Source organism: Mobula hypostoma, chromosome 10 (genome assembly GCF_963921235.1).
Source record: "Mobula hypostoma chromosome 10, sMobHyp1.1, whole genome shotgun sequence".
Taxonomy (NCBI): domain Eukaryota; kingdom Metazoa; phylum Chordata; class Chondrichthyes; order Myliobatiformes; family Myliobatidae; genus Mobula; species Mobula hypostoma.
In genome coordinates this window covers 105,355,850-105,369,256 of record NC_086106.1, presented here as the reverse complement: position 1 = coordinate 105,369,256, position 13,407 = coordinate 105,355,850, and positions in this window count along the sequence as shown.

Sequence of the window (13,407 nt, the reverse complement as noted above, 5' to 3'; positions counted from 1 at the left end):
AAAATGCTAAAGGCACTCAGCAGGTCAGGCAGCATCTATAGAAATGAATAAACAGTTGCTGTTTCGGGCCAAGACACTTCATCAGGACTTTAGCTTTGTATCATCAAAAAAACTTGAATATGTTTCAGTCGATTCCCTCATCCAAATTATTGACCTAGATTGTCAATAGCATGGATCCCAGGACTTATCCTTGTATTACAGAATCCCAATCTGAAATTTAACTGTACATTAAAACTGGTTCTCTGCCATCACCCTGTTCTCAATTTACAGCAATATATTACTTTCAATTTTTGGGTGATACCATTTGAAACACATTTTGAAACCCCAAACAACCGCATCAACTTATTTGCACTTATTTATTATGCTGTTTACAACCTCAAAAAACTATATTCAAAAAACTAAGGTCTGCACACCATTGCAGGCTTCAAAGCTAAATACAATGAAGCTGCCAACATTGCTGCCTCTCTCCCAGATGAGCTAAATCTTCCTTACGCTCAGTTCAATGTCTTCAGCTCCCTGAGGAGAGCCGCTGATGTGACCTGCACTTGGCCATCTCTGAGGCTGAAGTATGCTGGTGTTTCCAATGAGTGGACAGCTGCAAAGCTGCGAGACCGGATGGCGTCCCAGGGCAGCTACTCAAGATGTGTGCGGCAGAACTGGCAGGTGTGTTTGCAGACATTCTTTAATCTCTCCCTCTCCGGTGTAGAGTGCCCCCCTGCTTCAAAACATCCACCGTTGTTCCTGTACCTGAAAAGACCAAGGTAACATGTCTGAACGACTGGAGTCCTGTTGCACTCACCTCAATAATAAGCAAATGCTTTGACAGGCTGGTCCCCTACGATTCACCTACCGACACAACTGATTGACAGATGACACAATAGCCACAGCTCTACACACCGTCCTTACACACCTGGAGTAGAGTGATGCTTATGTGAGAATGCTGTTCTTGGACTACAGTTCAGCATTCAACACCATAATTCCCTCCAGGCTCGACAAGAAGCTTAGAGACCTCGGCCTTCACCTCGCCTTGTGTAGATGGATCCTGGACTTCCTGTTAGATCGCCGGCAGGTGGTAAGAGTGGGTCCCTCACCTCTGCCCCTCTGACCCTCAACACAGGTGCCCCTCAGGGCTGTGTCCTAAGCCTCTTCTTTTACTCTCTGTATACCCATAACTGTGTCACCACCCACAGCTACGATCTGCTAATTAAATTTGCAGATGATACTACATTGATTGGCCTAATCTCAAATTATAATGAGGCAGCCTACAGGAACAAAGTCATCACCCTGACACAGTGGTGTCAAGAAAATAACGTCTCCCTCAATGTCGCAAAAGCAAAGGACCTGGTTGTGGCCTACGGGAGGAATGGAGACATGCTCACCCCTGTTGACATGCATGAATCTGGGATTGAGAGGGTGAACAGCTTTAAATTCCTCAGCATACACATCACTGAGGATCTCATGTGGTCTGTACATACCGGATGTGTGGTGAAAAAAGCACAACAGTGCCTCTTTCACCTCAGACGCTGGAAGAAGTTTGGCATGAGTCCCCCATTCCGAAGGACTTTCTGCAAGGGCACAATTGAGAGTATTCTGACTGGCTGTATCACTGCCTGGTATGGGTACTGTACTTCCCTCAACTGCAGGACTCTGCAGAGAGTAGTGCGGACAGCCCAGCGCATCTGTAGATGTGAACTTCCCACAATTCAACAGGAATTCTGCAGATGCTGGAAATTCAAGCAACGCACATCAAAGTTGCTGGTGAACGCAGCAGGCCAGGCAGCATCTGTAGGAAGAGGTGCAGTCGACGTTTCAGGCCAAGACCCTTCGTCAGGACTAACTGAAGGAAGAGTGAGTAAGGGATTTGAAAGTTGGAGGGCAGGTCTTATCCGTGTAAGCAGAACAAGTGCTACACATGCCCTTACACTTCCTCCCTTACCACCATTCAGGGCCCCAAACAGTCCTTCCAGGTGAGGCAACACTTCACCTGTGAGTCGACTGGGGTGATATACTGCATCCGGTGCTCCCGATGTGGCCTTTTTTATATTGGCGAGACCCGACGCAGACTGGGAGACCGCTTTGCTGAACATCTACGCTCTGTCTGCCAGAGAAAGCAGGATCTCCCAGTGGCCACACATTTTAATTCCACATCCCATTCCCATTCTGACATGTCTATCCACGGCCTCCTCTACTGTAAAGATGAAGCCACACTCAGGTTGGAGGAACAACACCTTATATTCCGTCTGGGTAGCCTCCAACCTGATGGCATGAACATCGACTTCTCTAACTTCCGCTAAGGCCCCACCTCCCCCTCGTACCCCATCTGTTACTTATTTTTATGCACACATTCTTTCTCTCACTCTCCTTTTTCTCCCTCTGTCTCTGTCCCTCTGAATAGACCTCTTGCCCATCCCCTGGGTCCCCCCCCCCCTTGTCTTTCTTCCTGGACCTCCTGTCCCATGATCCTCTCGTATCCCTTTTTGCCTATCACCTGTCCAGCTCTTGGCTCCATCCCTCCCCCTCCTGTCTTCTCCTATCATTTTGGATCTCCCCCTCCCCCTCCAACTTTCAAATCCCTTACTCACTCTTCCTTCAGTTAGTCCTGACGAAGGGTCTTGGCCTGAAACGTCGACTGCACCTCTTCCTACAGATGCTGCCTGGCCTGCTGCGTTCACCAGCAACTTTGATGTGTGTTCCCACAATTCAGGACATTTACATAGAGAGGTGTGTAAAAGGGGCTCGAAGGATCATTGGGGACCCAAGTCAACCCAACCACAAACTGTTCCAGCTGCTACCATCCGGGAAACAGTACTGCAGCATAAAAGCCAGGACCAACAGGCATTAGATTTGTCAAGCATGATTTCCTTTGTTGGCTCTGTCCTAAACTATTTTCATTATCCAAGTGCTTTGTTATCATTTTCTTAGTATTGGATTGTCCTCTACTGAGTAAGGCTAGCTGGTCTACAGCCCCTGTTTTCCCTCTGCTTCAAGCAGAGCGTTTACATTTGCGACCTTGCAATGTGAGAGAACTGTATGGGAAGATGACAACCAGCCTTTCAGCTGGTACTGTTACTTGTATTATCCAGTCTGGTTTCGACCTCATCATGCACACTCTCTTTTGCTGTCTCTGTTCCTTCCCTGCCGATTAAAACTGTTTCATTTCAAACTTTTTTCTGCTCTAATTCAAGGCCCTTGAACCTAAGTAATTTCTTTCTACGGATGCTGCCTACTGAATACCTCCAATATTTTTTGCTTCTGTTTCACAAATGTTCTTCCCAACACTGCTGCCACACCTGCAGATATATAGCAGTATTCAAGCATCCATTCATTTTCACCACTTCAACATTTGTAGCCTTTTTTTAGAATTATGTAATCCATAGCCTTTGTATTCTGATAGAATTATTCCTCATTCTGAGGGTAGATACAGTTCTAATATGTTTTCTATCAAACACTCACATCAATTTATTCTGCTCATGCTAAGAATGCGGAAAGTGTCAGGACTGTTGTTTTTGCAGGTTACCAAAGCTATGTTGTTGGCTCAGCCCACTGGCAAGTTAAAAATATTTTCAATATATTCTCAGATTAGTCAAACTAATATTGAACATAAAATTTATATTAATCTCAGTAATACCTAATGAAAATTGTATGCATTGACTATCTTCAAGTGATGCACTGATGGTAATGCATTACCAGATCTTAGGTGTTGTGATATGATCCTTGCACTGAGTTCAAATATTGCAAGCTTTTTCTGAATGATTCTGTCTGAAGAACATCATTTTTTAAAAAAAAGAGTGCAGGTAGTGGAACTTAATGCTTCAGCTTCTATCACTAGACGACACTGTCACCCACTTCATTTGTTCATAAGTGTTATCAAGAGCAGGAAACAGTCTAGGATGATTACTGGTTGTCCAGAACGTTGAATGGGTATGAATTGATTATGCATGTAAAAATAACCCATCGGATTTCTTACCGTACAACAGATGCAGCATAACTGGAACAATAGAAGGTAGCTGTGGGGAAGGATTTGAAGGAAACCAAAATGTTCCGCTGAATATTGCAGGGGCGCTATGTTGGAAACTGAATGTGTGGCGACATTTGCAGGCTGCCCTCAGCTCATCCTTAGCTTATGTTGGTTGTTTACACAAAGCACACAGTTCACTGTATGCTTCGATGTACATTTGATAAATAAATGAGCCTGAATCAAAATCTAAATCAAGATACATAAGTCCAAACAAAATTCATTTTTGTTGAAGCTAAAAAGGTCTGTCTTATTTTATAATTCATGCTGTTTAATGAGTGTAATCCTTGGCCTGTTTTGGAAAATGTCATGAGAGGTTTGATGTGAAACTCTCCCTATGTATAGTACAGGCAGAATTTTTGAACATGTTTTGAATGCTTAGTATTTTTCTATAATACAGCAGAGAGAGTGGAGATTGTTTACTTTTACTATCGGCTTTTTACTGTGTGTGGATGTTGCGTCCTCCTCTGGATTTCTCAGAGGGACGAAGAACAAACCATAAATCATTGAACAGACATTTTGCAATTAATAGGGTAGCGCCATGTGTCAATAGCAGGTATGTTCAGAATATTTTATAAAGCAGAGTTCAACTTGTTTTATTTTTGATACAATAATGTTTGCTTATTTTGCAGTGAGCAGTAAAAATAAGAAGTTTTGAAACAAAGGACTTTTTAAAAGTAGTACCCTGGTGGAGGGTGTCAGCCTGAAATGCTGACCATCCCTTTGCCTCCACAGATGTTGCTTGAAAGGCTGAGTTCTTCCTGCAGTGTATTTTTGCATATTACGGCATCTACAATCTCTGTCTTCATCATAGAAGAAATGAAATCTTGTTTTGTACTGTACAGTTGATTGGAAATGGGTCATGGGTTTTAAAATCAGCTGCAGATTAAAACCTCGTGACCCTTGGACGAAAGTGCATGTCTATCTTGATTGAACCAATGATGGGTTTGGCCATAATATTACTGTGGTGAACATTTTCGGCTCTATTGAATACTGAGCTAGTCCCATTTATCTGCATTTGACCCATAGCCCTCTCTTTTCTATATATGTACTGTCAAATATCTTTTAAATGTGGTAATTGAACATGCCTCTAGTTAATTAATGCATCTGAGTATTCACGTTTTTGATCTAACTCCACAGTTATACTGACAGTCAATTTGTTGCCTATGAAACTAAGTACTCAGGTTCTTCACTTAGATCTCAGGATGCGTTCCATGGAGCAAGAGCATTAACAAAATCAGTGCTAGACAGGGTAGTTATGACATTATAGAAAGGCTGCGTCATAGTGCAGGAAGTAGTAATACTGCTTCATAACTTTAATGATTCAGTTTCAATCCTGACCTCTGGTGCTACAGGTGTGGAATGTGCATGCTTTTCTTGTGACTGCGTGGGTTGCCCCGGTTGACCCATTTTTCTTCCACACCCCAAAAATTATACTTAATTGGCTGCTAAAAATTCCCCCTGTGAGTGTGAGGTGAATTAGTTGGACTTAATGAGCATATGAGAGAAAACAGTCTCCAGTTCATAAGTGTGGGGATGATGCTTATGGGAATGCTCAGTAAGATGGTGTAAACTTGATGGGCAAAAGAGTCATGAAAAATACGAGGTGAAGGAAGTGTTGTGGTTCTTGGAATCTGGTGCAAGTTCCCACCCTCCCTGCTGCTCTGTGCTGTCGTACTGGGAACCTGGTGCCAGGAAAATTCTCACCCTCCTTTGTGCTTCTGTAGTGATGAATTGCCCCTTGGCTTGGTGAGGGGAAACTGCCTGTGAATGTCAGTGTGGGTGAATTCCTAGACAATTCAGCTCCCTCTTGAATGCAGGCATTTTTCTCAGCAGCAGCAGAGTCTTAGAATACTGCAGCCTTAACAGGCCTTTTGGCCCATCTAGTCTGTGCCAAACTCTTGTTCTGTCAAGTCCTGCATCACTCTCCGGTATGGGGGCGGGGAGCGGGGTGGCGGGCGGGTCTACTGCACAGGACCGAAAAAAGCTGCAGAGGGTTGTAAATCCAGTCAGCTCCATCTTGGGTACTAGCCTACAAAGTACCCAAGACATTTTCAAGGCGTGGTGTCTCAGAAAGGCAGCGTCCATTATTAAGGACCTCCAGCACCCAGGGCTTGCCTTCTCTGGCTGTTACCATCAGGTAGGAGGTACAGAAGCCTGAAGGCACACACTCAGCGATTCAGGAACAGCTTCTTCCCCTCTGCCATCCGATTCCTAAATGGACATTGAACCCTTGGACACTACCTCCCTTTTTTTTAAATACATAGTATTTCTGTTTTTTGCACGTTTTTAATCTATTCGCTATACATATACTGTATAAAATATACTGAATAAGATTTATTTATTTATTATTATTTTATTTTTTCTTCTATATTAATATTGCATTGAACTGCTGCTACTAAGTTAACAAATTTCACATCACATGCCAGTGATAATAAACCTGATTCTGATTCCCATCGACCTGCACACCCAGACTATAACGCTCCATACAGCTCCCACTCATGTACCTATCCAAATTTCTGTTAATTGCTGAAATCGAACCCAAATCCATCACATCCGCCGGCAGCTCGATCCACACTCTCCCCACCCTCCGACTGAAGAAGTTCCCTCTCATGTTCCCCATTTGAAAGCAATGAAGGGATTGCTCAGATCAAGTTGCTTTGATTGGATTCTTTTGTGGGCTTCCACGCTTATTCATTTTGCTCTGTTTTCTATCCTCAAGTCACTGAGGCTGAGAAATGCGATCCAGTTATGTACGGCTTTGTGGTAAATTGCCAGTAGATCAAAGGAATCGTTGTTCATGCATTGTTTAACTGACCATCAGGTTTCCGGCCTGGTTACGTTTAGAAGTGATTCATCTTATTGCATCTAACATATTGCCTGGCATCAGTCACGCATCTGGTTTGCAGTACGCATTTGCATATTTACCACCAGTAATTGGATATTAACGGTGACCTGCATTAACTTACAAACAGAGAGTAACAGATCCTGCGGTGGATTTAAGAGATTCTCACTGTTCCTTCACTGTATCAGTCACCCTCAGTTTTTAACATTCAGCATATTTCTAACAGAATCGCAGAGTGTTTCAGGCTTTATGGCAGTCCTGCTGTACAAGACACTACATAATTACATGCTGTTCTCTCTTAAAATGTGAACACTCCATGACTTACAGTGACTGGGACCATTTGTGAAACATGATTTAATCTGTGTAAGCAGCTGCAGTTGGAGTAGGAAGGGGGAAACCAGGCTGGCCGAATACATATTTGCCCCTGTCTCAGGAGTATTTTCTGTACCTGCTCTGTGGCTGGCCTGAGGAGAGTTCTTTAAGGCTCTAAATCAGTCCTCATGTTTCATTAGCAGTAATGATATCGTAACTATGACCAAATAACTGATTGAAGCTTTCAGATGATGAAGTTTGGAGTGTGACGTTATGGACGTATGAGAATGAGGGGTTCGTTCATCATTGGGAAAAATGGGTAATTTACATTCGGTGATCACCTTGTTAGGTACACCTATGCACCTGCTCGTTAATCCAAAAATCAGCAACCCAATGCATAAACGTGAGAAGATATGGTCAAGAGGTTCAGGTGTTGCTCAGATCAAACATCAGAATGGGGAAGAAATGTGATCTAAGTGACCTTGACTGTGGACTGATTGTTAGTGCCAGATGGCGCGGTTTGAGTATCTCATAAAACTGCTGATCTCCTGGGATTTTCATGCACAACAGTCTTTAGTGTTTACAGACAATGGTGTGATAAACCAAAAAAAAATCCAGAGAGTGGCAAGTCTGTTAATGAGAGAGGACAGAGGAGAATGGCCAGACAGGTTCAAACTGACAGGAAAGTGACAGTAACTCAAATAACCACATGTTACAACAGTGGTGTGCAAAAGAGCATCTCTGAATACACAACACATCGAACCTTGAAGTGGATGGACTACAACAGCAGAAGACTGCATCGGTTCCATTCCTGCACCTAATAAAGTGGTCACTGAGTTTATATTATTTAATAAAGCTCTATTCCATCAAATTTCATTTCTGTAAAAAATAATTTTTTTCTCCATTTATTTCACTGGATGTTTTACATGAAAAGGGACTAACATTCCCTCTCTCTACTATTGATGCTGCCCTCACCCGCATCTCCTCCATCTCCTGTTCACCTGCACTCACCCCATCTTCCCGCCCCAATAACAGCGATAGAGTCCCTCTTGTCCTTACCCACCACCTCATCAACCTTCACATCCAACACATTATCCATTTGTCCCTCCCAACTAACCTCCCTCCAGGCTCTTATCCCTGCAAGCGGCCTAGGTGCTACATCTGCCCATTCACCTCCTCTCTTACCTCCATTCAAGGCCCCAAGCAGTCCTTCCAGGTGAGGCAACACTTCACCCGTGAATCTGCTGGGGTTGTCTATGGTGTCCAGTGCTTCCAATGCAACCTCTTCTGCACTGGTGAGACCTGTCACAAATTGGAGGACCGCTTTGTCGAACACCTCCACTCCATCCACCAAAACTGGGACTTCCCGATGGCCTAACATTTTAATTCCCATTTCAACGTGTCAATTCATCGCCTCATCTTGTGCCAAGTGGAGGCTACCCTCAGGGTGGAGGAGGAACACCTTATATTCCGTCTGGGTCGCCTCCAACCTGATGGCATGAATATTGATTTCTCCTTCCGGTGAACGTTTCACTCCCCTCCCCTTCCTTTATTCCCCACTCTGACCTTACACTTCTTCTCACCTGCCTATACTCCCCCCCAGATACCCTCCTACTTCTCTTTCTCCTATTGTCCACTCTCCTCTCCCACCAGATTCTTTCTTCTCTAGCCTTTGACCTTTCTCACCTGCTTGGCTTCACCTATCAGTTTCCACCTAGCCCCCATCCCCTCCCTCCCACCATTTTATTCTGGCATCTTTCCCCTTCCTCCTCAGTCCCGATGAAGGGTCTCAGCCTGAATTGTCGACTGTTTACTCCTACCTCAGATACTGTATGTAGGGGTGTATGGGGTGTCAGGGAGGGGTAGTACCTCTGGTGGGGGAACATGTCACGTCCTTTTCAAGGTGGTTTGTCCACCTTTGGTCCCCACCTGGCACTCAGCTCTCACCTGTGGCTCCCTGTAGCTGTTTGCATGCGACAGCGGCCACACTCCGGGCAATGGCTTCGACAAGCCGGCTAAACTAGGTGAGGGCGGCCGACAGATCTCAAACCTTCGGTGAGATAGGGAGTTGTCTATCCCAGCATGTGAAGACAGACTCCGGCGGATTGAGCGGACGAGACCGATGGAAGGTCCAATGGTCAAGAAGGCAGTCTCTGCAAGTGTTGTGGAACGTGTAGAGCATGACTAGACACAGAAGATGTCCTGGTCACCCACTGCGCCCAGTCCCATCTCCAGCTGTGTCGAATCTTGTCTTGCCACTAGATACAGATGGGAATTGGGAAGAGAGAGTGAGGCTGACGCTGCGCAACTCTCCCTCACTTAAATCCAAATCAAGTGCTTGTCTCGACACCACGATGGTGTCGAGGTCTTCATCGATGACGACGGATGAACACGTAAGATGCTGCCTGACCTGCTGAGTTCCTCCCGTGTTCTGTGTGTCACATTAAATTTTTTCTGCTGTTTATAAAATGTTTTAAAAAGTCTGTCAAATGATGTTGAATTTCAGATAAGTACAATATACTCTGTTCTGATGAATATATTGTACTCTACATAAGTATTGATTACATATGAATGGGCCCTTATCTCTGAGGCGTGATATGCCATCCACCCACTATTCACTCCTTCTGTCCTATAAGCCTCTTTACATGAAGTCCACTCCCCACCCATCTCCTCGCTGACGTCTGCTTGCCCGCCTACAGACCTTTTCCCTTCATTCTTCACATCACTGCTACACCTCCCCATGCTTCCAGACATCCTCCAGCTCTTGACTCCCTTCCACACACTTAGACCCATTTCTAATGGTGCTCATTTGGCTCCTGTCCCAGCAAAGTTCCACCATTTACCAACCTCCATTTCCAGCCACACCCTGGCGCCTTCGGGATCGGCAGCAGCACCTACGGTCAATCGGAGCCATCACTGTCTCCAGTAACTTGCCTTGAAGAACGTTGGCCTTGATGTGCTTTCTTCATGTATGAGCATAGATACTGAGAACTCCTGACACCCTGTCTCTATCTCTGGAGACAAATTGTCAACTGATATCTTTTATAAACCTATTGATTCCCACAGTTATCTTGACTGTACCTCTTCCCATCCTGTCTCATCTAAAAATGCTATTCCCTTTTCTCAGTTTCTTCATCTCTGTCGCATCTGTTCCCAGGATGTGGCTTTCCATTCCAAGACATCAGAGGTGTCCTCCTCTTCAAAGAACAGAGTTTCCCTTCCTCCACTACTTCCCCTCACCCTCATCTCTTCCACTTGCCAAACATACGCGCTCTCCTGATCTTCCTCCTGATCTTCCTTCCAGTGATAGAGTTCCTCTTGTTCTTACCACCTCATCAGTCTCCGCATCCAACACATTATCTTCTGCAATCTCCACCATTTCTACAGAGATCCTGCCACCAAACATATCTTTACCTACCCACAGCCTCTCTCCGCTTTCTGCAGGGATCGCTCCCACCGTAATTCCCTTGTTCAATAATTTCCCTCCAGACACTTATAAATGCAAGCAGCCAAAGAGCTACACCTGCCCATTCACTGCCTTCCTCAACTCCAGTCCTTCCAGGTGATGTAACACTGCACCTGTGAAACTGCTGGGGTCCTCTATTGTGCCCAGTGATCCCAATGCAGCCTCCCTACATTGGTGAGAACCGTGGTAAATTGGGAGACCATTTCCTCGAACAATTCCACTTCATTTGCTAAAAGCAGAACTTCCCGGTGGCCAAACATTTAAATTCCGATTCCCATTCCCTTGCTGACATGTCGGTCCGTGGCCTTCCCTTGTGCCAAGACGAGGCCATCCTCAGGGTGGAAGAGCAATACCTCATATTCTGTCTGGGCAGCCTCCAATCTGACGGCATGAATATCGATTTCTCCTTCCAGTAAAAAAATTTCCCTCCCCCTCCCCTCTTCTTCTATTCCCCACTCTGGCCTCTTACCTCTTCTAATCTGGCTATCACCTCTCCCTGGATCCCCTCCTCCTTCCCTTTCTCCTATGGTTCACTCTCCTCTCCTTTCAGATTCCTTCCTCTTCAGCCCTTTACCTTTCTACCCACTTGGCTTCACCTATCGCCTTCTAGCTACCCTCCTTCCCCTGCCCCCACCTCTTTATTTCTGGCATCTTCCCCCTTCCTTTCCAGTCCCGAAGAAGAGTCTCAGCCCAAAATGTCGCCTGGTTATTCATATCCATAGATGCTGCCTGGCCTGCTGAGTTCCTCCAGCATTTTGTGTGCGATACTGAGAATAAGCCTGTGTAATATTGCCTGGGAACGATGTACCATCTATATTCATGTGTTTCAGAATGTGTATATCAGAAATTCCATGTCATTTGATTCCAGCACAGGAATTTTAGCTCCAATTCCTGATTTCATACATGAATTTTCTAATGCAAGAGCTTCTGGTTCACAAAATCCATTCACCTCATTGGCTTACCATGCTGTCACTTCTACATTCAGCTTTGAAAATGTATTCACTGTGAAACTTGCCATGCAGCGAGCTATTGACGAGTTGTTAACACAGACTGCAAATGTGCAAACCAAGGACGTACTGCAAACAATGATATTTTCTGACGGACTTGCAGTTCAGATATGTAGTTATTTAAATAAGTTCAATTGTTTTAATTGAATTCCTGCCAGTATTGCAGGAAGAGCTGGGTGTGGAATTCTACACGCACCTCTGTCACTTCATACCAATATGACCATTTGTTTACGGCATCATTTTTAGTTGGAATATGACTGAATGTGCTATTGGGTTTTGTAGCCAGCCACTGTACCAGCTAGGCTAAACTTATAAAAATGAAGCTTGGATGACTAGATTTAAGAACAGTCCTCTGCTAAGAGGCTTCTGAACCAACCGCTTCTTTCATTCCTCTTTCCCCGGTGGTGCTGCCACGCTCTTGACTCCTAATTCTACCTCTCTTGGCTATTCCACTATTGAACAATTTTTTTTGCATGACTATCTTTGCACCATTGTGGTGCTCTGCTCTCGTTGCTGTATTTATTGTTACTGTGTCTAATGAATAAAATGTGAGCTTCATGTGAGCAAGGTATTTCATCGCACCCTGGTGTACATGACAATGATCTAATCCAAATTGGAAATAAAAACGATAGACTATTAGAACATCTATCTGAATGTGCATTTTTTGTTTGTCTGATAGGCAAGTGATTGAAATTATCCCAGCAAGAAGCAAAATTAGCCATCTTATTCATAAGACTCGGTATAGTATGGGTGAAGCACGGTACCATAATGCTATTGCAGCACCATTTGTTCTCCTCGTGACCATGTGGGTTTCCTCCCTGTGCTCCGGTTTCTTCCCACATTCCAAAGATATACTGGTTATGCTAAACAAGTTGTGGGCATGCTATGTTGGTGTTGGAATTGTGGCTACACTTGTGGGTTTCCCAGCACAATCTTTGCTGATGCAAATGATGCATTTCGCTGTGTGTTTTGATGTACTATATATGCAACAAATCTCCTCCATGGATTGTCACCTTGTCGCGGTGGAGAAGCTTGTGTGGTCCTGTAATCCCGAGAGCAATGCCGTCTGGATCTATGCTCCTGGTAGGGTCACCCATGGCGGTAAGGTCAAGGGTGAGGTCCCTGACAAAAAACAATCCAACCAAGACCTCAACAGTGGAACAGGCGGATGAAGTTACTTCAAACTCAACGGCTGTGAAGGCGGATGAAGGCTGCAACAAATCCATCAGCTCCAATCATCATGGTTTCCTTGCCACTGGAATCAGTTGGTTGATTTGTGAAGTATCGTGTGCTTCTTGGAGTGCAACATCAAGCACATGTTAAACAAATACACGCACAGGTGTCTTTGCTCTGTGGACGAATGTTAGAGTGAATCTTTTTGGGTAGATGATTTGTTTACACTTAAATGACTTTGGCCACCAAACTTCTATTTTAACTGTTTGACAATGCACTTCCTAAAAGGGTGTAAAGATCAGATGCTTCTGGCGCCTGATGCGTAGTTTCGAAGACAGTATTATCTATACATTATAAATACTAACTGTCTTCTCTGTTACCATGGGAAATGCCAGATAAATATATTGTAGACTTAACTTACATTCCTAAAGGCTATGGATACCAACCCCAACATATTGGCATCCGAAGGAAAGGTTGGTGTGATATTTTGTATGTAGCTTCAATAGGAAGCATTGTCTATGCATTGTCTATAACTTTTTAAGTAGCGATTGCCTTTGTGTTTAGCATATAAATATCGAGCCCACATTGA